Genomic DNA, 26987 nt, shown 5'->3' on the forward strand with positions numbered 1-26987 from the left:
AAGCGCAGATACCGACTCTAATGGTCATGACATGCACATGTGACTTATCCTCCGCCGTCAATCGTCTTTCAAGCTCTTCATTTGGCGATTCCCCATCTGATTCTCAATCTTATTCGACTTGTAGTGCCCGAAGGGTTTTCACTATCAAGCCTCTCTTATTTTGGTTTTTTTTTCAGCTTTCATCGCCTTATGGTGTCTGTGAAGATTTTCACCGATAAGACTCTCTCATTTGTATCACTTTCCAGCTGGGGATTTGGAGTGTTGCCGATATGACTCTCTCTGCTGGGGATTAGAGTCCTTTCTTCTGTGGATCAGAGTGTTATATTCATCGGTAAAACTCTCATTTGTCTGACTTGGTATCTTTTGAAGACTGATCAGAAGGTCTTTCTTTGGACCGTAATGTGGGTTTTTGGATAGGCTAGAAAGATAGGGTATTAAAGGCTCAAAAACAAATCAATTTGAGGTATAAAATTACAACCTTCAGAACCATATTTGTTTACAACAAGCGCAACCCTTGCCCCAGTTTCTTGCTTGGGGATTTTTTTTTTAAATTTTTTAACACCATGACCGAGCCGTGAGGCGCCTACGTATCCTCTTTGAGGAATCAGGTCGAACGTAGTTCCTAATTCCTCTTTTTCATTTGACTTTCTTTTGTTTTCGTTATCATTTTTCTTTTCTCTTTTTTTTTGTTTTTTTTTCTCTTTTCTCTTTTATCGTTTTGTTGTTTTCTTTTCTTTCCTTTTTTTTTCTTTTCTTTTTCTTTACCTTCCATGGTCGTATTTTCTAGTAGTTGCTACTGATTCCGAAAGAGGGGTACGAAAGAAAAATAAGTAAGGCTCAAAAAGGGTAACGAAGGATAAAGTGTTTAGGTAGCAGAACAAAATGCCTTCGTCATTCCAGTCTTCAAAACATGCCAAGTGTAAACAACACAAGATTTGTAGCCTCTTCTGAGGGTGATGGACTTGACAACTATATTCACACATTTTCCTTTTTCATTTGTCATTTCTAAAGCATTGTCGGGCGACACTCTCACCCTCATTATCATGAACGACCCTTATGTCAATCTGGCGAATCTTGCTTTTAACGGTTTTCTTTGTGTTTTACTTGCCCTAGTTCCACATGACTCGAGCTCCGAATAATCTCAAACCGTCCTTATTTCCTTTAAACGTTCTGATCACCTTTCCGGGGTTTTATGATTAACTTTTAAGATTAGGCCCAAACTGTGTGCGCATGTCATGTCACGAGAATCGGCGCTGAACAAAAATGATAAAAGGACTAAACAAAAAGATGACTGGAAATAATAAAAGACTGGATTTGCTTTAGACTACCGATGGAATGGTTTGAATAACAAAACAAACAAAACAAACCAGAATAAAATCCTAAAACAAACTGGACAAAACTTAAACAAACCGCTATGACAAATGGAAAGATAAGAAAGTTTGACACAAGACAATATTCGGACTACAACCCTAAGAATAATTCGGTCAACAGAAATGACAACAAAATAAGCCACCACAAGCTTCTCTCTTGCTAACCAAGGAACGGAGCGTCCTCCCACTTTATCAAAACTGGCATCTTAGCCACTGAGCTTCGCATCAATACTGCCAAGACCATTACCAACTTCAATATCATCAACCTCCGTCAACAAGTTCTCGATAGGGTTCGAGTGCTCCATGTCACTGTCATCGATCACAATCCGCCCTTTTTGGATCATCCTTTCTACTTCCCTTTTCAGATTACGACAGCTCTCAATGTTGTGCCCTCTGACATTGGAGTGGTATGCGCATCGTGCAGCAGAATCAAAGCTTTTTGCACGTGGATCCGGAGTATATGCGGGGAGCGGCTCAATCAGGCCAGCATGCATTAGCCTTTCAAACAGACTTGCATAAGATACTCCGATAGGGGTGAGAGCCTTTTCTCGTTTCAGCAACCTCTCGTTCCTAAATGCTTGATTGAGCCGGAAACCTGATCCAGGGGGCTTCCGGTAGGCTTGTGAGGGTGGATAGGCCTTTTGTGGAGCTGGGTATTTGGAAAGTGAAGCATGTCTTTGGGAGTCTCGAGGGGAGAAGTAGTGTTGGGGAGGGGAATAGCGTTGACGAGTGATGAAGCTACTTGGGTAGCTGGGAAAGCTACTATAAGTGGGTTGGGATGGAGAGTATGGGGGATCATCCGTTATGGTATTGGGTGCTTGGGTAAGGACAGAGTTCAAGAAGTTTGGCGGTGGCGGGGGTGGTGCTTTCCCAGTCGTCCATGCCTGATACATGTCTGCCACATGCTGTCTCAGCATTTACACTTCTTTTACCAACCCGTTGTTCTGTTCGACCAGTTGTTGTCGGTCATCGGTACCGACCCACTCGGTTCTGAGGTTCTGTGTCATTGTCCTTTTTTGCTTTGCAGGGAGGAGTTACCACAACCAACCACTTTTCTATATATGAACACAACAAAGGGAAGCCATCACGTTAGTGTTAGGGCATTTGACAGATAATCATATATTAGAGATGCAATGCACCTAAGCAGTTAAACCGTTCTATCAGAGATGCGATGCACCCGCGCTTTCCATTTTTTTTTTAATTTATTATTATCATTCCCTTTTCAGTGGTGGTCGAATCTTATGAAGATTGCCTACGTATCATGACCCCACATGAATCAGACCTAGCGTAGTTCGGCCTAAAAAGGATAAACAACAATAAAATATATATTTTTTTTCATAATAAAACAAACATGATTACAACGGTTATTTTTATGGTACTTTACAAACTTGTCCGTTCTTTTACGAAAATAGTCTTTCGACAACTGAAAGATACTCTAAGGCTATATCGGCAAGAACGGTTTAAGACACTGCCGAAGCTGGCTCGACTTATTTTGACCAAAAATCCAAACGGTATTCACCTGACCGCTGACTCTTTGTTTTTTTTGTTTTTTTTAATTAAAATAAAAGACCTGGTGTTGCAAACACAGCCTTTCAGCGTCTCGGGGACAAAGATTTTAAGGCTGCGTTAGCTAACCGACCAAAATCCAAAAAAATGATCCAAGGTGGCTGTTTATACAAAGTCAGCCTTCCGGCGTCCCTTTCGGGAACATTCGGCTATTTTTGACAAAAACAGCATCACCCGACTTATTTGTGACTCTTTTTTTTTCAATTTACAATAAAAGACCCGGTATTGCAAACAGGGCCAATCAGCGCCTCAGGGAGGCAGATTTTAAGGTTGTGAGGGTCAAAAATCAAACATAACCAAAGGTGGCTGTTTATGCAAAATCAGCCTTCCGGCGTCCCGTTTGGGGATATTTGGCTATATTTGACATGAGCGGCATTATCCGACTTATTTATGATAAAAATTCGACAGTTTTTGGTTATTTTTGCAAAGGAGAGGTTGGACATCACCCGACTAATTTATGACAAAATTAAAATTTTGACATTTTTTTTATTGGCTATTTTAGCAAAGGGGATGTTGGACATCACCCGACTAATTTATGACAAAATTAAAATTTTGACATTATTTTTTGTTGGCAATTTTAGCAAAGGGGAGGTTGGACCCGATGAGGGTTGCCTACGTATCTCACATCCTGTGAGAATCAAACCCGCGTAGTTCGGGAATATCATGCGTAAAGTAAATAAACTAACTTTTTTTTTGAATTTTTATTTTATTTTTCGAAAGAAAGACTTATAAAGAATAAAGAGAACATTTTTGGATTTTGATTTTTTTTTTCCAGCATTTTTGCAAAGGACTTCTAAAGAAAAAAGATTTTTTTTTTGAGTTTCGAAAGAAAAACTTCTAAAGAAGACACAAAATATTTTTTGGAATTTTACTTTCAATTTATGAAAGAAATGCTTCTAAAAAAATATTTTTGAATTTTGAATTTTCTTTTCAATTTTGAAGGAAGAATGATTTTTTTTTTTTTTGGATTTTTGGAAGAAAGAAAATATTTAAAAAAAAAACAATTAGGGTCTAAAAGAAAGACTTTCTAAAGAAGCAAATAGTGGAAAATATTTTTGGATATTTTGAAAATTGGGGGTCTCAAAAACTTTTCTAGAGAGGAAGTAAAGAAAAATATTTTTTTTGGATTTTTTGAAAATTATGGGCCGGAACCGATGAGGTTTGCCTATGTATCTCACATCCGGTGAGAATCAGACCCGACGTAGTTCGGGCAGATTGGATACGGGTGAGAATAAAAAAAAAATAACTAATTGAGAGAAAACATATCTTTTTTTTTTCTTTTGCTTTTTCTTAAAAGGTGGTGAAACATGTAAAATCTTTTGGATTTTCTTTTTCCCTTTTTTTTGTTTTTGATTTTTCAAAAATGATAAAAAGTGCAAAGAATTTTTTTTGAATTTTTCATTTTTTTTTTATTTTTTTTTTTAATAAAAATGTAACAAAACATAATCGGGCCCTATTTGCTTTATCTTCGCACTTCACCCTCTCTTTTTCCTTTTTTCCTTTTCATTCACTCTCAATTATCATTGGTCCGCCAAATGACCCTTTTACCCTTGAAGGAATGCAACATGTAGCACATAGGATGCATCAAGATGGTCTTTTTCATTTCAGGTTGCTAGCCCTAGACAGACCCAACCCCTGTGTTGAGTCCCCTAAGTCAAAATGCACATGATGCAAATAAGCGTTCCTACTAGGGATCCGACATAAAGTTGAGTTATTCTATGTTTAAAACCTGGGTCGGTGTTCTAGACTGTGTACCCGAGCGGACAACTCGAATCGAGGAGGGGACAACTTTCCGGGAACCAAAGGGCCATCCGGCTTAGTAACTTGTCCGGCCTCTTTCTTATTTCAAGGTATGACATTAACAGAATAGGGAGTCTCAACCAGTAAGCACATCCCCGGAGGTAAGAAGAGAAAGGTTTCGGCACAATTTATATATAGTTCAGATAATATCAAAGCGGTAAAAGCAGCATTTAGCACATTAGGCTCAAACATGTAAAAAAATCAGATAAAGCCAAATATAACAATTTATCTAAGCTCGAATTTCTAACCATGAACCAGTGGTTCTGGGTTAATAATCCCCAGCAGAGTCGCCAGAGCTGTCACACCTCCTTTTTCCGCCCCCGTGAGGGGTGAAGGAGTTTTTCCAATTAAAGGACAATCGAAACGGGATTTGTTTATTTATTTCAGAGTTGCCACTTGGGAGATTTAGGGTGTACCAAGTCACCAATTTAATCCCGGATCGAGGAAAAGAATGACTCTGTATTACAGTCCGCGAACCAGAAATCCGGATAAGGAATTCTGTTAACCCGGGAGAAGGTGTTAGGCATTCCCGAGTTCCGTGGTTCTAGCACGGTCGCTCAACTGTCATATTCGGCTTGTTTATCTGATTTTATACAATTATGAGCTAATGTGCAAGTTTTAACTTTTAGCCGCTTTTATTATTATTTATTTATTGTTATTATTTTACGGAGAATTGCAACATTGTGAAAACGTATTTCAGACCACGTCGCAATCAATGCACCCATGGTTATCGACACATTTCGACTCCGTTGAGATTTGGATTTGGGTTACATAAATGCACACCCATATTTAAGAAAATGATTTGTTAAAGACGCGCCTAGAACAGCTAGCGTATTGTTGTTTTGGGAAAGGCCGTAAAATTTCTCTAGACGGCCAACTCCGATGTTCTAAGTAATTAATGTATACATTTGTGAGGGCCCCGCAATCTATACATTTTACTAGGCGAGGCTCATCTCATTTATTTTAAATGGACAAATCCTAAAGAGACTACACTTTTTCTATTAAGTTTAGTCTCTAAAATAAAGAAAGAAAATCCTAATTAATTAGGAGTTAGAAAAAATTAAAAACATGTAACATACTAATTGCTAGATTATGATCAATATTAAATGAAAGAATTTTAAAGAAAAAATTCGAAATTATAAATAAAATAAGAAATTCGACAACTAATATTCAAAAGAAATCAAATATAGCTAGATTGAAGCTCGCATTGTTACATAAAAAAAACAACTATTGGAATTAATTATTCATAACCATTTGAAACTAAATTTAACCACAATTACTAAAGCTTATTAGAAAGATTATTAAACTTAAACATTATCTAGTCTTGTTTGGCTTTAACTAAATTTAACTATTCATTCATGATTGACCTACTGTTGACCGTATTAAAACTTTCATAGCTAGTGAATTAACCCATTTTGCCAAGCTGATTCACTAAAGACCCACTTATGTTATTTTCTCTTATTCCAATTATTATTCAGTAATACATGAAATAGCCTAAATACAATCAATAAAAGGAAGAAAGAAAAAGCGAAATCAAAACTTCAAAATTCCATTCTTCATATGTATTCATGCTTCCACATTTTTATCTAGTAATAGCTAGTATTACAGTCGTGTACCTGGTATTGGAAACAAAAGAAGATAAAGATGAGAATCAGCAGCAGTAGTAACAATACAGCCCAGCAACAACAGCCCAGCAACAGTAACAACCCAGGAACAGAGTTTGCAAACCGGTGGAGTAGTAATCCCAAAAAAAAAAGCTTCAAGCTTCGATGAAACAACAGCAATTAATGCTGATTTCAAATAATGAAGGAAAGTAGAAGATTTTTTTTCAGTTTTTGTTCTCTCCTTTAGTTTTGAAATTACTCTCCCGAAATTCTTCCAAAAAATCCCCTCCCTTTTTTTAAGTGTCAAATGAGTCTCTTATATACCCAAAGCAAGACCCTATCTTCTTCCACTATGTGCACCCTTTAACTTTTATTATTACCCACACTTTTACTTTAGTAAAAGTAGTCAACATGGGCCCCCGTGTTCCCTCTTTTTGAAAAGTAGTCAAAGTGGGCCCTCATGTTCCCTCTTTTTGAAAAGTAGTCAAAGTGGGTCCCCTTGTTCCCTCTTTTTGAAAAGAAGACATCATTATCCACCTTTTCCTTTTTGCTTTTATCATTATGTCTTGTCCCCCACCATAATTAAATAATCTGCAATTGGTTAATTCCCGTATTACCCCTAAAACTACTGTTACTGCCCTGATTCAAAATCTGTTATAACTTCAAAAATCTGTCCAAATAACAATTATCGCACATTTAAATAGCAATTAACTATAAAAATCACACAATTTAGACGTTAAATGCTAAAAATGCAACGTACATTATTTTTATGATTTTGTAAAACAAACTTAAATAAATACTAAATGCAAATGCGACATATTTTTGTAATTTTTATTAATTTAACAAATAAACACGCACAGACAGAAACAAATAATTATCCAAAATGTCACAAAAATTCTCAAAATTGCACACCAAGGAAAATCGTTTTATTTTGAATTTTTGGGAGTAATTCTTTCATAGGGCAAAAATCACGTGCTTACACACCCAAACAGGTCAGCAGCCAAAAATCAGAGGGACATCGATAGGGAGCCAAGATCGAACAAAGACCGATATCAACTGTATACCTCAGATCACAGGAACAGTGGTCCACGATACAATTTCGCCCGGAACGATTGAAGAAGTGATCGAGCACAGAATTCTCAGGGACTCATGAGCAAAAGTGATTTTGATAAGCACATAGATCCCATAAAGGCACCTCAATTGTTGGAATATAATTTTAGTGTCGATGCATCAGGCATTGTATCGGCAATTAGAAGAATCAACGATACCAGATGGCACAGGCCCATATAAACCAATCATTCCCAAAAGAACCCCAATCTGATGTGTAAATACCATAGAATACATGGTCACAGTACCGAGGATTGCAGGCAATTGAGATAGGAGGTAGCCCATTTATTCAATGAGGGCCACCTTCGAGAATTCCTAAGTGACCGAGCCACGAATCATTTTGGGGAAAGGGACACCAACAGGAAAAATGAACAGGAGGAGCCGCATTATGCAATTCATATGATCGTCGGAGGGGTCAATATTCCACAAAGGCCCATGTTCAAACGCACTAAGGTATAAATTATTAGGGAGAAACAGACCCGAGACTATGTGCCAAAAGGCACCGTATCATTCAACGACGAGGAAGCAGAAGGAATTTCTCAACCTCACAACGACGCCCTGATAATTTCTATCTTATTAAATAAAGTTCAAGTTAAGCGTGTTTTAGTGGATCCATGTAGCTCGACAAATCTCATCCGATCAAGGGTCGTGGAGTAGCTCGGCCTATAAGATCATATCGTGCCCGCAACTCGGGTCTTGAACGATTTTAATATGGTTTGTGAAACAACTAAAGGAGAGATCATCCTACTAGTGAACGTGGCTGGAGCTATCCAAGATACTAAGTTTCACGTAATCGAGGGCGACATGAGGTACAACGCTCTGCTCTGGAGGCCTTGGATCCACAACATGAGGCCAGTCCCTTCGACTCTCCACCAAATAATGAAATTCTCGATGTTGGACGGGGTAAAAATAGTGTGCGAGGAGCAATATGCTGCAAAAGAAATGTTCGCAGTCGATGAGGTAATACCGATATCGACGTTATCAACATTAGAAGGATTTAGCATCAAGGGTAAATAGGAATCCAAATAACAATCACCGCCACTAGTCTCGACCGAATCGGAGAAGCAGGAAATGGAAGAGGAAGTGGAAGATTTTTTGACCCCTCAAACTTTTGTTGTTCCCGAAGATTCCGACGCAACTCGTAATGAATTAGGAACAGATTATATTGATCGAGCACCTGCCCGAGCGAAATGTATACCGGGGAGCAAGGTGAACCCCCAAACTCAAGAAAAGGCTTATTCAATTTCTTATTGATAATATAGATTATTTTGCTTGGTCCCAATTAGACAAGACAGGGATCCCGCCGGAGATAATAGCACATCGACTAAGCCTGGACCCAAAGTTTAGACCGGTGAAACAAAAGAGAAGGCCCCATTCTAAGGTAAAGCACGCATTCATAAAGGACGAGGTTACTAAACTTCTTTAAATAGGGTCATTCGGGAAGTGAAATATCCCGAATGGTTAGACAATGTAGTCGTAGTTCCTAAAAAAGGGAACAAACTTAGGATATGTGTAGATTATAAGGATTTAAACAAGGCATGACCCAAAGATTCTTTTCCACTGCCTAACATCGATCGCATGATCGATGCCACGGTCGGCCACGAGATTCTTAGTTTTCTCGATGCCTATTCCGGGTACAATCAAATTCAAATGAACCCGGAAGACCAGAAAAAGACTTCGTTTATCACCAAATATGGAACATATTGTTATAATGTAATGCTCTTCGGGCTAAAAATGCAGGAGCTGCCTACCAACGCCTAGTAAATAAAATATTAGAAGAACAGATAGTTAAGTCAATGGAAGTATATATTGATGACATGCTAGTTAAATCCCCGCATGCAGAGGACCATTTGACATATTTGCAGGAAACATTCTAGATACTGAGAAAATACAACATGAAGCTCAACCCCAAAATGCATTTTCGGGGTCGGAACAAGCAAGTTCCTTGGCTTCATGGTGTCGAATCAGGTAATTGAGATCAACCCCGATAAAATCAAGGCTATCGAAGAGATCACCGTCGTGGACAATGTTAAAGTCGTGCAAAGGCTGACAGGGCGGATAACTGCCTTAAGCCGATTCATCTCAAGACCGTCGGATCAGAGTCATAGTTTTTTCTCTCTACTAAAAAAGAAGAACGTTTTTGCATGGACTTTGGAATGCCAACGGGCGTTAGAGGAATTGAAGTGATACCTCTCGAGCCCACTATTGCTCCATACTCCAAAGGCAGATGAAAAACTCTACTTGTAATTGGTAGTCTCAGAGATTGCGGTAAGTGGTGTCCTGGTTCGAGAAAAGCAAGGTACACAACTCCCTGTTTATTATGTAAGTCGAACTCTTGGAGAAGCAAAAACTAGATATCCACAGTTAGAAAAACTGGCACTTGCACTGATAAGCGCTGCTAGGAAGCTAAAATTGTATTTTCAATATTACCCCATATGTGTATTAACCACTTACCCACTTCGTAATGTTTGGCATAAGCCCAAACTATCGGGCCGATTGGCCTAGTGGGTCATCAAACTCAGTGGGTACGATATCGAATATCAACCCCGAACGTCTATCAAGTCTCAAATTTTAGCAGACTTCGTGGACGATTTCACGCCAACCCTCATACTCGAAGTCGAGAAGGAACTCTTGTTAAAATCAGGTACATCATCAGGGGCGTGGACCCTTTTCACTAATGGCGCCTTGAATGTGAAGGGGTCCGGGCTAGGCATCGTTTTTAATCCGCCCACGGGGAACACTATTAGACAATCCATCAAAACTTCTAAGTTGACTAACAATGAGGCTGAGTACGAGGCCATGATTGCAGGTCTAGAACTAGCTAAAAGCTTGGGGGAGGAAGTCATTGAAGCCAAGTTCGACTCTTTACTGGGAGTGAACCAAGTAAACAAAACCTTCGAGGTTCGAAAGGACAAAATGCAAAGGTATTTGTACAAGATACATGTGACTTTACACCATTTTAGAGAATGGACCTTGCAGCACGTACCTCGCGAGCAGAACAGTGAAGTCGATGCTCTTGCAAATTTGGGGTCATCAGTCGAGGAGGACGAAATCAGCTTGGGGACTATCGTTCAATTCTCGAGATCCATGATCGAAGAAGGTCACACTGAGATAAACTCCACAAGCTTAACTTGGGATTGGCGGAATAAATATATCGAGTACTTGAAAAACGAAAAGCTCTCATCTGACCCTAAAGAATCGAGGGCCTTACGAACAAAAGCAGCTCGATTCACATTGGTTGAAGATGGAACATTGTACAGAAGGATGATCGACGGACCATTAGCAGTATGTTTGGGACCAACGGACACCAATTATGTTCTACGGAAGTCCATGAAGGTAGTTGTCGGAACCATTCCAGTGCTGAATCACTAGTTCACAAAATCATCAGAGCATGATACTATTGGGATAGTATGGAAAAATACACTAAGGAGTTTGTTCGAAAATGTGATAAATGCCAAAGGTAAGCATCAATAATCCATCAGCCCTGAGAACAACTTCATTCGGTCCTGTCCCTATGGCCATTCATGAAATAGGGGATGGATATCGTCAGCCCTCTGCCATCGGCTCTAGAAAAAGCTAAATTCATTTTGTTTATGACTGACTACTTCTCTAAATGGGTGGAAGCAATCTAGAAAGTCAGAGAAAAAGAAGTTATAGACTTCATCTGGGATCACATCATTTGCCTATTCGGGATACCTGCTGAAATCGTATGCGACAACGGAAAGCAGTTCATCGGCAGCAAGGTAACGAAGTTTCTCGAAGAACATAAAATAAAACGGATTTTATCGACGCCGTATCATCCAAGTGGAAACGGACAGGCCGAATCAATGAACAAAACTATCATTCAGAATCTAAAGAAAACATTGAGCGACGCCAAGGGAAAATGGAGAGAAATTCTACCCGAGGTCCTTTGGGCATATCGGACAACGACAAAATCCAGTACGGGGGCAATGCCATTCTCCTTAGTATATGGCGCCGAAGCTCTGATCCCAGTTGAAGTCGGGGAACCAAGCGTCAGGTTTCGATACACAACGAAAGAATCAAATCGCGAGGCTATAAGAACAAGCCTCGAATTATTAGACGAAAAATAGGAAGCCGCCCTCGTTCGAACTGCCGCCCAAAAACAGCGAATCGAAAGATACTACAATCGAAGAGCCAATCTTCAACTCTTCAAAATAGGGGACTTAGTTCTGAGAAAAGCCACCCTCAATACTCGAGACCCGAACGAAGGTAAGCTCGGCCCAAATTGGGAAGGGCCATATCAAGTCCTTGGTGTCATCAGAAAGAGATCTTACAAACTTGGCACAATAGAGGGCGAACAATTTCCAAAAAATTGGAACATATCACTCCTCAAATGATATTATTGCTAAGGTATGACTTTATCCCTTTCCATTTGTATTTGATACTAATTTATTGCAGGTGTTTGATCGAAGACGTCGAGAAGCTCTTTAACACGAAGACCTTAGGTTTTAAAGCACGCGTTGCACTCTTTTTCCTTTAGATCAGTTTTATCCCAAATGGGTTTTTCCGGCGAGGTTTTTAACGAGGCAACAATTATATGTGCTACCTGGGGACAATTCAACAGTATCCGAGGCTTCTTTACATTTAACCTCAAATACTGGGGGGCATCACCCTTGGATGTTATGTTTTCAAAGAAGATGCTTCGTGTCAGCAGGGTCTCGATAGGGAAACTTTGTAATGGGCCAAATGGTCGAATAAACCGTGTCCATGTAGATTAATAGCCATCATATGTAACTCGATTTATAGGCTAAGGCCATCATTTTCGAGGACTAACACTTCGAACAAGTTCAAAGTGTTGTTGGAAAAATAAGACCAAGAGTCACTCCCAAAGTCTACGGCCAAACTAATACGGCTCGGAGACGTCCGAACCCGTGATAAAAACAACCTTCGAATTATTTAAAAACCGGTTAAAATGGTTACCCTTGGCAAAAATAATGAAAGGGCTTGGATAAAATCAGCCCTCGAAAAACCATAAGAGGTATCAAATTATTCAAATATAAACTTGTGCTAAGGCACAAAAAATAAAGGGGTTTCGATCAATACTAAACCCTAAAAAAACCAATGGGTACAAAAAATACATGCTAAGGCATAAGAAAACTTTACTAAGTCTTTGAGCCAAAAGAGGGGAAAAATAGCCATCCTTTAGAGGTCGTAACGGCCCAATTCAAAGAGCCTAAGGGCCAACAAACTTTGAGTTCGAGAACACGTTCTCACTCGATTCGAACCTAAGGGTCCTGCTATCTCGAATTCGAATAAGAACCTACTCGACTACATATCGAGGGTCCGTTATCATTCCAAACAAATCTAGGGGTCCTTTTTGCTTCAAATTCAGGTTTCACTCGAGCCTGACTATAAAAGCATTATTATTGTCACGCCCCGAACTTGGGGAGGCGTGGCTGGCACCCGGTGCCATAGTGGTCTGAGTGAACTACTCTGTAACTCATTCATTCCATTTATAACTTTTATGGGCCAACATGGCCACAACTCGTAATATACAATTGTAAGTGGCCAAATGTTATATTAATGAACCATCGTTCTTAAAATATGAATACATATGGTCGTCAAGGCCTCTGACATACTATACAAACTAAACCTCTCTCTATAAAGCCTCTATGATTATTTGACATCAAATGGGACAGGGTGCCGGCCTACCCATAAGTCTGTAGCAAAATTCTAACACGATGACTCATAAACTCGGTTGCACTCCGAATGAGGTGGAGTCTTACCGATCCTTCGCTGAATGTCAATCTCATCTATTATGAGGGCTCGTCAAACTGGTTATCTATACCTGCAGGCATGAATACATCGTCCCCAACAAAAGAACGTCAGTACGAATAATGTACCGAGTATGTAAGGCGAAACTAAAATATAACAGTAAGTCAATATTTAATTAAGGACATGGGAGAAACATGGAGTAAAGAACTCAACCTGTAAGTCTGGATAGCTCTGTAAATCATGAAATACTTATAGTGTCATGCATATGCGTATAAATATCATGTAATACATAGGTCTGTACGTACATAACATCATCTAGCCTCTGAGGGCATCCCATCATATCATTTCAGCCATTATGGGCAACATCATCATCGTATACCAGCTGATCAGGTGGTGATGCGTATATAACGCCGTAACTTTTTCCATATCCCATATATATACATATATACGCGTATATAACGCCGTCTGAGTCATGGGTAAATGCACATGTATAAAGGAATGCAATGCATACTGAAGCAAGTCAATATGATCTCTTGGAATGTTATGAGACCCATGTATAGACAATATGATAGTATGACATATGGGGAATCAGGAACATAGGCAACCTTAGTACTTCTAAGAATAAAATTGTTTCTGAAACTTGCGTGCTTGCTCGTTTCGTTGTGTCATATGGATCATGCCAAAAAGGAAAGAAGAGATAGCCTTAACATACCTGGGACGGTTCTCTTAACAATCCCTCCCACACCCGTCAAACGCGACAAAGCATGCCCAGACGTAAGCCCAAACAATTTCCATCTTCATTTACAGGGGCATTTGCATCTATACCCGCTTTTTGAGCCACGTTTTAACTTGTGCCCGCTTTGCAAAAAAAATTGCAAACGTATCCACTTTTACGCGTAACTTCAGCATACGGGGCTGAAGTAGCAAAGGCAATCACGCAAAACTTCAGCATTCTAGTAGACGGGACTGAAGTACCAAGTCTGTTGAACCAAGTGTGCTGAAGTTTTTGTTTGTAATTGTTGAACTTAAGCATAGTAGCTGAAGTTTTGTGCTCTATTTGCTGAAGTTTTTGTTTGTATTACTGATGTTTTTGTTTTTGTAACTGGCGAACTGAAGTTTTGTTCTCTATTTGCTGAGGTTTTTGTTTGTAATTAGTGAAGTTTTTGTTTTTGTAACTGGCGAACTTCAGCTCTAGAGCTGAAGTTTTTGTTTTGTAACTGGCGAACTTCAGCTCTAGAGCTGATGTTTTTGTTTTTGTAATTGAGGAATTTCAGTTCTAGAGCTGAAGTTTTTGTTTTGTAATTGGCGAACTTCAGCTCTAGAGGTTTTTGTTTTATAAGTGTCGAACTTCAGCTCTAGAGCTGAAGTTTTGTTTGTAACTGGCGAACTTCAGTCTTCTTAGAGTTGAAGTTTTAACTGACTTTCCATATGATTCGAATGTTGAAAGTATTCACAAATATGTTTTTCTTTTGGATAATCCAATTCACATGCTGCCTGCAATGACTTCTACTTCCCTATCTGAGGCAAGCCTCAAGACTTCCTCTTGAAAAATAATCCCCAATTCCCATCATCGCCAAAAGAAAGAGGAGGGAAGGGAATGGGGACACAACGAAAAGCTAGTGGAGCTTTGACGTAAATGGAACTGACACCATCTTGGCAACATGCTTAGAAGGCCAATTTAAACAGAAAAAGTAAAACAAACTCTACCAGATATAATCCTATAACCACAACAATAATATATAAGTTTGAGTGCGGATATAATTTTGAGGAGGAGAAGGTGGAGGAGAAAGGAGGCTGAAATTGTTTAAAAAGTGGGTACAAGTTAAAACTTTTAAAAAAAATAGGTATAAGTTAAATGGGGACGACCAAATAGGGTGCTCGTGCAATTTGTACTCATTTAAATCACAATAATTACTTTGCATATCTGAAAAAATGGGCTTTTACACATATCTCTATTTTTGAATTGAATTCAAGTTCAATGCGTTTTAGTATTCTGACGTAATATGTGTATGTGATTGATTTCTGTACCATTTTTAGTACAAATTTAGTAGCTTGAAAATGAAATTTTCTGGCAAAATTTATTTATCCTTTTTGTCAAATTCCCATTTTTTCTTTGCGAAGCAAGCCTTTTTTTTTTTCTTTCCCCCAATCCAATAAGGACTGAGGTGCGTGAAATTGGAAAATAGTGAAGGATGAATTTTTGTTTCTGTAGGAGGATTGTATGCTTGTGAAATGAAATATCGTTTCTTACTGGGTGTGAAAATTGATTTTTTCTTTGCACGATTACATAGTGAAACAGGTGATGAAATGTGAATTTGTAAGTTGAGTTAATTGTTATCTAAGAATAAGAGCTTTATATTTTGACTAGCCTTGACCCACTAATTAGGTGATGACTTGGCCTAACTTAATCTTCTAATGCCACATTATCAAATATAGTAAGAGTCACCACATGGTCTTTAAATTGTAAAAATTGCATGGAGCGTTTTATTTAGTTGCCCCCATTTAACTTATACTCATTTTTTTAAAAAAATAATTAACTTGTACCCACTTTTTAAACAATTTCAACCCCCTTTCTCATCCTCCTTCTTCCAGTGATCTCCGAAACTTAATATTGATGTAAAATGAAACGTCTGTGTTTTCTTCTTATTCTTCTGTTTCTCCCTCATAGCTAGGACACTAGTGTTGTAGGAAACAAAGAATGATAAAAGCAGAAACATCTGAATAAATATACTACTTTAATTTGCTTACGTTGATCTATCAAAAGGATCTAGCAGCTGAAAGAAGACAAACAATATTTTCATAGTTTGTCTCTCCAAAACCCTGAACGCTGAACATGTGCATTTCTATTCTTAATTGATGATAACCTTTGTTCCATCATTTTAATTAGGTCAACAGACAATTGAGGCTGCTGCAGCTCTTCTGTAGAATAGAAACGAATAAGATTGAAAACAATAGGGATTTTTCTTCTGCTCGTCGTCGTCACTGTAGATGTAGAGATGTGCAGCAGTACATACTCAAGGGTTTTAAAAACTTCACCAGTTACAAACAAAAATTTCAGCTCTAGATTTGAAATTCGCGAGTTACAAAACAAAAACTTCAGCTCTAGAGCTGAAGTTCGCCAGTTACAAAAACAAAAACTTCAGCTCTAGAGCTGAAGTTCACGAGTTACAAAACAAAAACTTCAGCTCTGAGCTGAAGTTCGCGAGTTACAAAACAAAAACTTCAGCTTTAGAGCTGAAGTTCGCTAGTTACAAAAACAAAAACTTCAGCTTTAGAGCTGAAGTTCGCCAGTTACAAAATAAAAACTTCAGCTCTAGAGCTGAACTTCAGGCCCGGCTACTAGAATGCTGAAGTTTTGCGTGATTGCCTTTGCTACTTCAGCCCCGTATGCTGAAGTTATGCGAAAAAGCGAGTATGTTTGCAATTTTTTTTGCAAAGCGGGCACAGGTTAAACCATGACACAAAAAGTGGGTATTGCAAATGTCCCCTAAATCAAGACACGTTGGGCTGCCACGATAGTTGATTTTTTAATTCTTATCCAAAGACAACCACTACTTATTAATTAACTAGGTAATGTTATGTTATCCGATAATTAACCAATTACCCGCATAATTAAGAATTGTCTCAAATTACTTGAAAGTCTTATTTATTTTTGATACACTTTATACACCTTACTATTGTGGTCATGTGGTACCATATAAAATAAATACACACACTATTATTTCATTAAAACATCCATGTAATTATATATATATATATATATATATATATATATATATATATATATATATATTCTCAACTTCTAATTTTCTTAATTTCATATAAAGAGAACAAATTTTCGTACACTTAATTTTTGAAATGGTAACAAGATAACCTTCTTTTCATGTGAGAAAATAATTTTTATTTTTACAATAAATAAAACCTCATAAACTTTCTCATATCGTGTGTACAATTTAATACATATCCGAAAGTAGTAATATTAATAACTATATAAAATAATATTTTTTAGACCATTTTTTTCTTTTTAGAAAAAAATGCTCCACTCAAAATACCATATCAAATATATAGTTATTAATATTACTATATATTTGATCAAGTTATTTAAAACCAAAGTCTCGAACATATTGTTTAAAGCATAAAAATGTGCTAAAATTTTACAAGGCACGAAACATGATTGAAGACAAAATTTGAGAAGGCATTCAAAAGAGAAATTTCTTTATATATATGGACAAAAATATGTACAAGGGACCGACAAGGACCTTGCACAAAAATTCAAGAAATCAAAAGAAAAAAATAAAAGACCAATTAGGTATTTACTAAGTGCCTAATCTTCCCTGGGAACTTCAGCTTCATCTTCTCTGCTCATGGATCCACTTGCGCTCCCGGACACATCATCATCAGAGAGAAACGCTTCGGCTTCGGCTCTAACACTTTCGCATTATCAATATCGGCTGTGAGGACAAAGCTACGAGCATGAATCTCTTCGAGTGTATCTCTCCGAGACTGGCACTTAGCATGACCGGCAACACAGGATAACCGAATCTCAGCAGCATCGAAAATGTCCTTTGCTCTTCTTATCCTTAGGTGGTTTCGGGGCCACCTCCTCCCCAGGCGGGCCCGGACTCATTTCGACAACATCCCCGAGACTTGCATAAAAAGAAATCAAGTGAAAATAAAAAAGACACATTTCACATAAAGGCATCAAACACGATAGAGAAGCTTACCGTGACTTTTAGCCTCCCATCGGCCCTTGGCCAAATCACGCCAAGAGTGCTCGAAGAATAAAGAGGTCTAGGCCAGCTTCCGAACCCAGCCTTCAATGTCCGAGATTGCACCGGGCACCCAAGCAACCGATGTATCATAGGAAAGGATGTCAGTGCGAAAAGACAAAAGAAACAAAATGGTAGATGGAAGTTATAGACAAATTCGTGCTTATGCTTCATGTTCCATTCTTCAGGGAACGACATCTTCTCAACCAAAATTATGTCGGAAGTCCTCACTCGAACAAACCGAACCATCCATCCTTAGTACTTGTCCTCATCTATGCTCGAGAACAGCACCATGGTGCCCCGGCGCTGAAGCCTTATCGACCCTCTTCGATAGAGACGGAAGATATATATTCTAATAAGGTGGTCAAGGGTAAAAGACATCCCCTCGACTTGGCTCACGAAGAATCGGAGCAAATTAACAATACGCCAGAAGGAAGGATGAATCTCGCCCAAGGTTATTTGGTATTAGCGGCAGAAGTTAAGCATAACGGGGTCAACAGGACCCAACGTAAAAGGGTAAGTGTAAACACTCAAGAACCTTTCACATGAGTGGTGATGTCCTCTTCAAGGGTCGGGATCACCACCTCTTTACCTTCTCAATGGCAATCCTTTTTTACCTGCTTCAGGTCGTCCTCAGTTATCGAGCATATATATCTTGACATCGGCTCGCATCGGCCAGAGATAGACGAGGGTTTTTTAATTTTGAAATCAGAAACCCAGGAATGCACTCTTCGATGCATGGCTTCACCGGCGTTTTATCAACGGCCAGCGGCGATGAAGAAGCTTTTCCCTTTTGAGGAAAGGTTTTTGATGTTTTCGCCATTGTTATATGAAGTCAAAGAAAAAAGAAGATAAAACTTGTTGTTTTAAGTGAAGATTGGCGAACGAGATTTAAAGAATTTGCAGAATTAAGGAACTTGAGGGAAGTAGGAGTGCTTTGAAGATTAGAAGAAATTTTGAAAGTAAAGTTTGGAAAAAATTGTGAAGATGGTCTATTTATAATGTTTGTCGTGGCGGTTCAGGGGCACTAGTGGACGACCATCAACTGGCACCAATTAATGACTTTTAGAACTGTGCAGATGCGACGCTTCAGTCGCTTCCGTCGCTTACGTCACAAGGTGGCATCATAATTGGTCAAGGTGCAAAATCGAAGGCTTAGTTCGTTTCTTCTCATTACACTCTAAGAAACGAGGGGACTATCTGTATACGATCAAAATCGGGCCTACCTGATTTTACTATTTGATTGAGACAAGCGAGTTACGTCGGGTACAAAAACGATGAATCAGACCCGAGCTCAAAGACAAAGCATTGAGTCCGAAGATCAAAATATCCGTCGAGACCGATGCCAGCAGCAGTCGAGACTAAGTATAACCGACTCCGAGTGACATCGTTATAGCTTGATAACAGAAACGGCGAGATATTCGCGATTGGTCGAAGATCGTGGCGTGGATCTCGGAGCAGATCAATCTACGATGGTTAATCAGATTTTAATATGGTTTTCTACTATAATTAGAAGTGTACCTTATTTAGGATTCCTCTATTATATAAAGAGGGATCCCATTCATTTGTAAGGATCATTGTTCACTGATAAGAATATACACATTCGTTACTTTCCTGCTATTTCACTTACTGTTCATCAGAGTTACTTTATTATTTACTGTTCTTATTGTTCCACCTCGAGACTATCTCGAGTCGAGGTCGAGACCTGGCTAGCATACTGGTTTGATTTATTTTATTCTCTAATTTATTCATTTACTTTCTTGCTTATAATTGGTATTGGACGAAATCACATATTCTTAAAACCACAATATAAGTTTAATTGTTATACGAATTTGAGGGTAAACAATAGTATATTAAGTATAGTCTAAATTCTTAAAATTTTAATTTGTATGTTCATTCGTGGATACTTTTTAGTTTTTGATAAATTACATTATTGACTACTCGATTTAATTTACTCCTACTCCATTAGAAGATGACTCCAAAAGTCTCCTTTTTGATTTGATACTTTCTGTTTGTATTAGTCCACGTCAACCAATACATATTATATATCTTTTAGTTCATATTGTGTCACAATTTCTGTGGCACAACTAAAATAAAAAACAAATTTTTTGACGTCGATCTTCTCAAATACTTTTTTTTAATATTGCATTTTCGAGTACTTCTACATATTATTATCTGATGACAGATACAACAACAACTCAGTGTAATCCCACTAGTGGGGTCTGGGGAGGGTAGTGTGTACGCAGACCTTACCCCTACCCCGAATGAGTAGAGAGGCTGTTTTCGAAAGACCCTCGGCTCAATAAGACAAAAGAAAACAATATTAGTAACATCACAGAAACAATATGAAAGAAATACATATATATATATATATATATATATATATGAAAAATAAGAACAACATGAAATCAAGAGGAATGATACCAAGCAAAAACAAAATAGTATCCTTACCAAACTAGTCCCCCAAAGTTATGACATAAGACAATACTCAGCTACCTCCTAGCCTACAGCCTTAATACTCGACCTCCACATATTCCTATCAAGTGTCATGTCCTCGGAAATATGAAGCATCGCCATATCTTGCCTAATCACCTCCCCCTAATACTTCTTAGGCCGCCCTCTACCTCTTCTCGAGCCCTCCCAACCAGCTGTTCACACCTCCTTACCGGAGCATCTGGCTTCTCCTCTGAACGTGCCCAAACCCTCCTTAATCCTCATTTCTGCTACTTTCATCTTCTGGATATGTGATTTCTTAACCGGCCAACACTCAGCCCCATACATCATGGCCGACCTAACCACCGCTTTATAGAACTTACCTTTGAGTGTCAGTGGCACTCTTTTGTCACACAATACTCCAGATGCTAGCCTCCACTTCATCCATCCTACCCCGATACGGTGCGTAACATCCTCGTCGATCTCCCCCCTGGATAACCGACCCAAGGTACTTGAAGCTGTCTCTACTTTGGATGACCTGTGATTCAAGCCTCACATCCACGCCCACTTCCCTCTGCTCAGCGCTGAACTTACACTCCAGGCATTCCGTCTTTGTTCTGCTAAGCTTGAAACCCTTAGATTCAAGAGCTTGTCTCCAAACCTCCAGCTTCTCGTTAACACCGGTTCGCGTCTCATCAATTAGAACTATGTCATCAGCGAATAGCATGCACCATGACACATCCCCTTGAATGTGATGTGTTAACGCATTCATCACCAGGGCGAATAGGAACGGACTGAGCGCAGAACCTTGGTGTAACCCCATAACAACCGGAAAATCCTCAGAGTCGCCTCCCACTGTCCTAACCCGAGTCTTTGCCCCATCATACATGTCCTTAATCGCCATAATGTAGGGAACCGACACGCCTTTTGCCTTCAAGCTTCTCCAGAGAACTTCTCTAGGAACCTTGTCATACGTTTTTTCTAGGTCAATAAACACCATGTGTAGATCTTTCTTCTTATCTCTGTACTGTTCAACCAACCTCCTAACAAGGTGTATAGCTTCTGTAGTAGAACGACCCGACATGAAACCAAATTGGTTGTCGGAGACGGATACCGTCATCCTCAACCTTGCTTCAACTACCCTCTCCCATACTTTCATAGTATGACTTAGTAATTTGATACCCCTATAATTGTTACAACTCTGGATGTCACCTTTGTTCTTATACAGTGGGACCACCGTACTCCACCTCCACTCATCTGGCATCTTCTTCGCCTTAAAAGTAACATTCAACAACCTAGTCAACCACTCCAAACCTGTTTTCCCCACACACTTCCAAAATTCTACCGGAATATTTTATCTAATATTTATTCTTTAAATAAATAGACAGCAAATGACACAAAACAACATTAACATTAGCCATTTTCACATTGCAACACGTAACATATTTTATTGCATCATGCTGATACATAAATCTCATCACATTTGCGAACGAAACATGAATTTTTGAATGAAAGTACATTATTAGAAATCTCAGAATAATTTCTACAATTCCTTACAAATTTCACAAATAAAAATAATTAACAATATCCTTATTTATAATAGGAAATCTACTTTAATTCAAAACAGAAAAACATAGTCCTTAATGAATTTGACTACAAATCCTGACTAGACATGAATTAAATAAACTAAAAAATATCAAATCCTAAAGAACTTAAGTTTTCCTACTGCAACTTTGAATTAGTTTTCTAACATTCTTCTATAATTTATTTTTCCTACTGTAACATTTGATTTTTTTGCGGTTATATCGGAGCATCTCCAACTTTTATTTGTTGATAATACACTTCTCATCCACCTTCAATTGTTGAAGCACTTTCTCTTTAACCTTCCAATTGTTGAAGCATTTTCTCTAAAACTTTTATTTGTTTGAGCACTTTCTCTCCAACCTTCCAATTAATACACTTTGTTCCAAGACCCAATTTTGTTGAAGCACTTGTCTCCAACTCCTATTGATGTACTTTATCACCATCATCTAATTTTGTTAAAGCACTTGCCTTCAACTCTCATTGATGCACTATCACCAACATCCGATGTTGTACTTGTCTCCAACTCCTGTTGATACACTTTATTGCTAATACTCAATTGCCGATGTACTTGTTACCGACTCCCAAATTATCGATTCACTTGTAATAAGCTTCTAATTTTTTAAACCTCTCTCTAACTTTTGGAGAAGAGTTTCTTCCTCTTGTTCATATTTGCTTGCATCTCTTTAAACTTGATATTTTTTTTTCTTGAATCTATTTTGACACTTTTCACTGGACAATCTAATTTTGTTGAGAATTATCTATAATTTTGCCAATATAATTCATGGTCAGACTGACAGCACTTATTGGCTAGAGCCGCTCGCTGGCCATGGAAATGATGATTTGATTCTCTATCAAGATCGTAAAGCCTCTTATACCAATTTGAAGGAAAATATTTTGCTACTGTCGACACAATTCTTCACAAATTTCCGCACATGAAAATAACTAGGAATACTCCCACTTATAATAGTAAGAAACCTACTTTAACTCAAAACAAGAAAACATATTACTATATGAATTTGACCACAAATTCTAACTTGACATGAATTGAATAAACTAGCAAATACCAAATCCTAAAGAATTCAGGTTTCCCTACTCTAACTTTCAACTAATTTTACTATTTCATGACTGCCTAGATAACAATATGGGACTTGAAAAACCTAAATAGGTATGGCAAAATAAGCTCAACTTGTCCACCATCAAAACTACTCATAGTCTAATAGTACCAGCGAGATGCACGACCGTTGTTAGTTCGATATTCATGGTCTCCTTTACTTGGACAGAAGCAGAGGCAAATTCATAACGGAAAAGGGCATAAAGTACCCCTATCGTATGGTAAATGATTTATAAAAGGTCTCCGTCTATCTATCCGTCTGAAAATATATAGGACGTTAATTCTATTATCAAATTTACCCCCGCGACTAATAGAACTTTATGTGGGCCTTTCATTAAATGATGTGGCGTTCTTTCATTTGTCCATGTGGCTCGGTAGGGCTAACATTGTATTTGGGTAATTTTCGACTCATTTAACCGATCCGACCCACTCCTTTTACCTTATACTCACTCTTTTAACCTTATACCCACATATTTTACTCGCCTTCTTCCCCAGTTTAGAACCTAGGTCATCAGGTTGCTTACCCGATTCTTCTTCCTCAAAATTTCTCTTTTTCAACTAATTAAATCTTGTCTTTTTCCTTCGAATCTTGTGGTTGGCTGTAAAAGATCCGCCTTTATTGAATAACAAAAATTCAAATGTTTGAAAATTTTGTCTCTTCTGGTTTGTCGCGTCGTTGTGGTTGTGGTTTAATTGTAAATTATTTTGTGGCTAAGACTCATTTGAACGGTGACCGTCGATTCTACAAATGCCCTTGTTTTGACGAGGAAGTTTCATGTGGGTTTTGAGAATGGTAGTATGAAGAGATGTCATCACATATGATGATGTTAATCCATAACTTGAATACTTCACTAAAGTCAGTGGAAGTTGAAAGAAATTGTCTGGAAAAGATGGTGGCTAACTTGGAAGATGTTGTTTCTGCTGAAAGATTGAAAATGGAGAAAATAATGGAAGAGGTGGAGGGAATTCATTCAGCAAACTTAGAGAAGGTCGCTAGGATGGAGGATAAACTACAAAATATGAAGTGTTTTATTGTGTTTTCTTGGGTGTGTTGGTGCTAGTTTTCAAGATGATGTAGTGTAGTTAGGTTATTTTGTAATTCTGTCGATGTTGTAATTTGCAGATGTTTATGGATTTGGTTCAGATATTGTAATTCTGCAAATGCTGTAATGATGAATTTGTAATGGTTCTTTGTTGGTATGAAATGAAATTTTTTTACCATTCTCTTCACTCTCTGTGGGTATAGGGTTAAAAGAGTGGGTATAAGGTAAAAAGAGTGGGTCGAACCGGTTAAATGGGTCGAAAATTACCCAAATACAATATCAGCCCCACTGAGCCACGTGGACAAATGAAAGAACGCCACATCATTTAATGAGAGGCCCACATGAAGTTTCGTTAGTCGCGGGGGTAAATTTGATAATAAAATTAACGTCCTATATATTTTCACACGGATAGATGGACGGAAGGCTTTTATAAACCATTTACCATACGATAAGTGTATTTTAGGCCCTTTTCCGAATTCATATTTTGAATATTACATTTAGCGTTCAAAATTTTACCATTAACACGTTGGATTATTTCGTTTGCAATTTTATATTTGTACTTAATTAGTGAACTTTTTAACATATATTATATAAAAGCTAAAACAAAGTTATTCGATTCATATGAACGAGACATATGTTAGTTGAATACTCACATTCTCCCTTCCTCTTTTCAGATCCCTTACTCATGGAAAAAAGAGAGAAAAAAACCTCAAGTTGTGCAACATGAGCCCAACTACTTGATGGGTTATTGGGTCCCAAAGGAATGCACTTTCCAAAGAACCAATTAAATTCCTAAAGTATATGGCTATTTAATTAATTAGCATTTGCCATTGTTTTCCGGGGAAACAAATCTGTGTGCTGAAAACAATCAGATGTTTTTTAGTCAACTAAACTGTTCTTAACTACACCGGTTTCCTTTTAGCACGCTCATTAACAAAATGTTAAATTCTATACAAAAATACCTAGTATGATTAAATTACCCTTATTAAATATTGGTCACATAGTTATAGTGAGGAGCGAAAAAACTTTTTAGGGATATGCACATAAGGTTAAAAGAGTAAAAACAAATTGAATTTTCTTTTGATTATCTAACTAGACACTTATTTTAAACCAAAATGAAAAAATAAACTGGTCACTTATCGTGAACCGGAGGGAGTATATGGTATAGTGTTACAACCAATAACTAACCAAGTTCAATGGGAGTATTTTATAAGTACGGAAACCATGGTAAACTTGGCTTATATATACGCGTTTAATTACAATTACATCATGTTTGTTGGTACTGTCTTCATTTGTTAATTAATTTGTGCATATCCGATTAATAAAATAAGGATTACAACTAGTATAATTATTGTATTATAAGGTCCTTTTCGTTCGGATAATTTAGTAATCTAATTAACTTCTAATTCCAATCATTACATCAATTCTAATTGCGGGCTGCTTAAGAAACTCTGGCTAGCAACAACTTATATTAGAACTAGTTTTAGTGTACGTGCGTTGCACGTGTGCATCGCGTCAGCCATTATAAACGTATACAAGAAGAAGAAATTGTTGAAATAACAATTGATAAATCAAATATTAATTTTAATCATAAAAATAAGAATTATTAAATTGACACAATATTTGTGAATTTAATATCTTCTAAACATACAAAGATGATGAATTTAGTGGAATTAGTTGTATAATATTTTGTGGTTAATAGATACTTTATTATATAAAATAATATATTATGTTATTGCATCTCACCTAACATTTTTTTAAAAACTCTATATTCATAATATTATTATACCAACAAAATAATTTTTTATTAAATAAAGAGAGTGCACACTCTCTCACTAGATATAAAATGGAGTATAAAGATTTTATGGGAATTATTACACGAATCAATCAGTTTTTTTATTTTTCTAGAGAATAAAATGATAAAATCTCATTTTAATTCATCAAGATTCTAAAATAAATATTATATGTTAAAAAATAAACTTAATCCACTTTTATAACTAAACAAACTAAAAGCTTAAAAATGTGCTCTAAATTTTTCGTTGTTTCTTTTTTTGTCTTTTCTCAGGTTTGAGTCTAATATTAAAACCTTTTTCTTTGATATTTATATGTCTTTTAAGCATGGTGATGGAATTTGTTCTTTGTAACCTATTTACATAGTTTTTTTTGTTTCATTCAAAGTTCATTAAAATTATATGTAAGTTAAGTGGACCTCTTCTTGTGAAAAAAATAAAAACTTTGTAGTTATTTTAAAGTTTCAAATATAATAATTGTAGTTATTTGAACCAAAGTTATTAGATTCGACCAAACCCGTACCGCGTATTCTCCCTCCTCCCCTGACCATATACCACCCCCTACCTAAAAAGTGTTGAGAATCACATCAACGGATTATGTTATAAGAATTTTTCATTTTTAATGATGAATTTCGCATAGCGACTAGATCGAGTGGGATTAGTCTGGGACGGCACAATATGAAAGGGTTTCATCCCAATGTACAGAGTGTGCCAATGACTAATTAAAGTCTTATGTCTGTTTTGTAACAATAGACGCAAGCTTAATACACACACACATATATATATATATATATATATATATATATATATATATCGAACCTAACACTATGTTTGGATCATTGTATATACCCTTCTTTTTATAAGACATTGTATTGTATTATACTGTACTTTAATGACCATATCATATTGTACTGTAACTGACAAATTCACTAAAATATCACAAATTGTTTTAAATAAAATTTATCAAGAATTGCACATAAAAATGATTTAAGAAAATATCTTTCTACTAATTTATCATTAATTACGTAGCTTGGAAATAAGAGTAAAAAACTGAAAGAAAAAAAAAAGGTTAAC

This window comes from Nicotiana sylvestris, chromosome 8 (assembly GCF_000393655.2).
Source record: "Nicotiana sylvestris chromosome 8, ASM39365v2, whole genome shotgun sequence".
Lineage (NCBI taxonomy): Eukaryota > Viridiplantae > Streptophyta > Magnoliopsida > Solanales > Solanaceae > Nicotiana > Nicotiana sylvestris.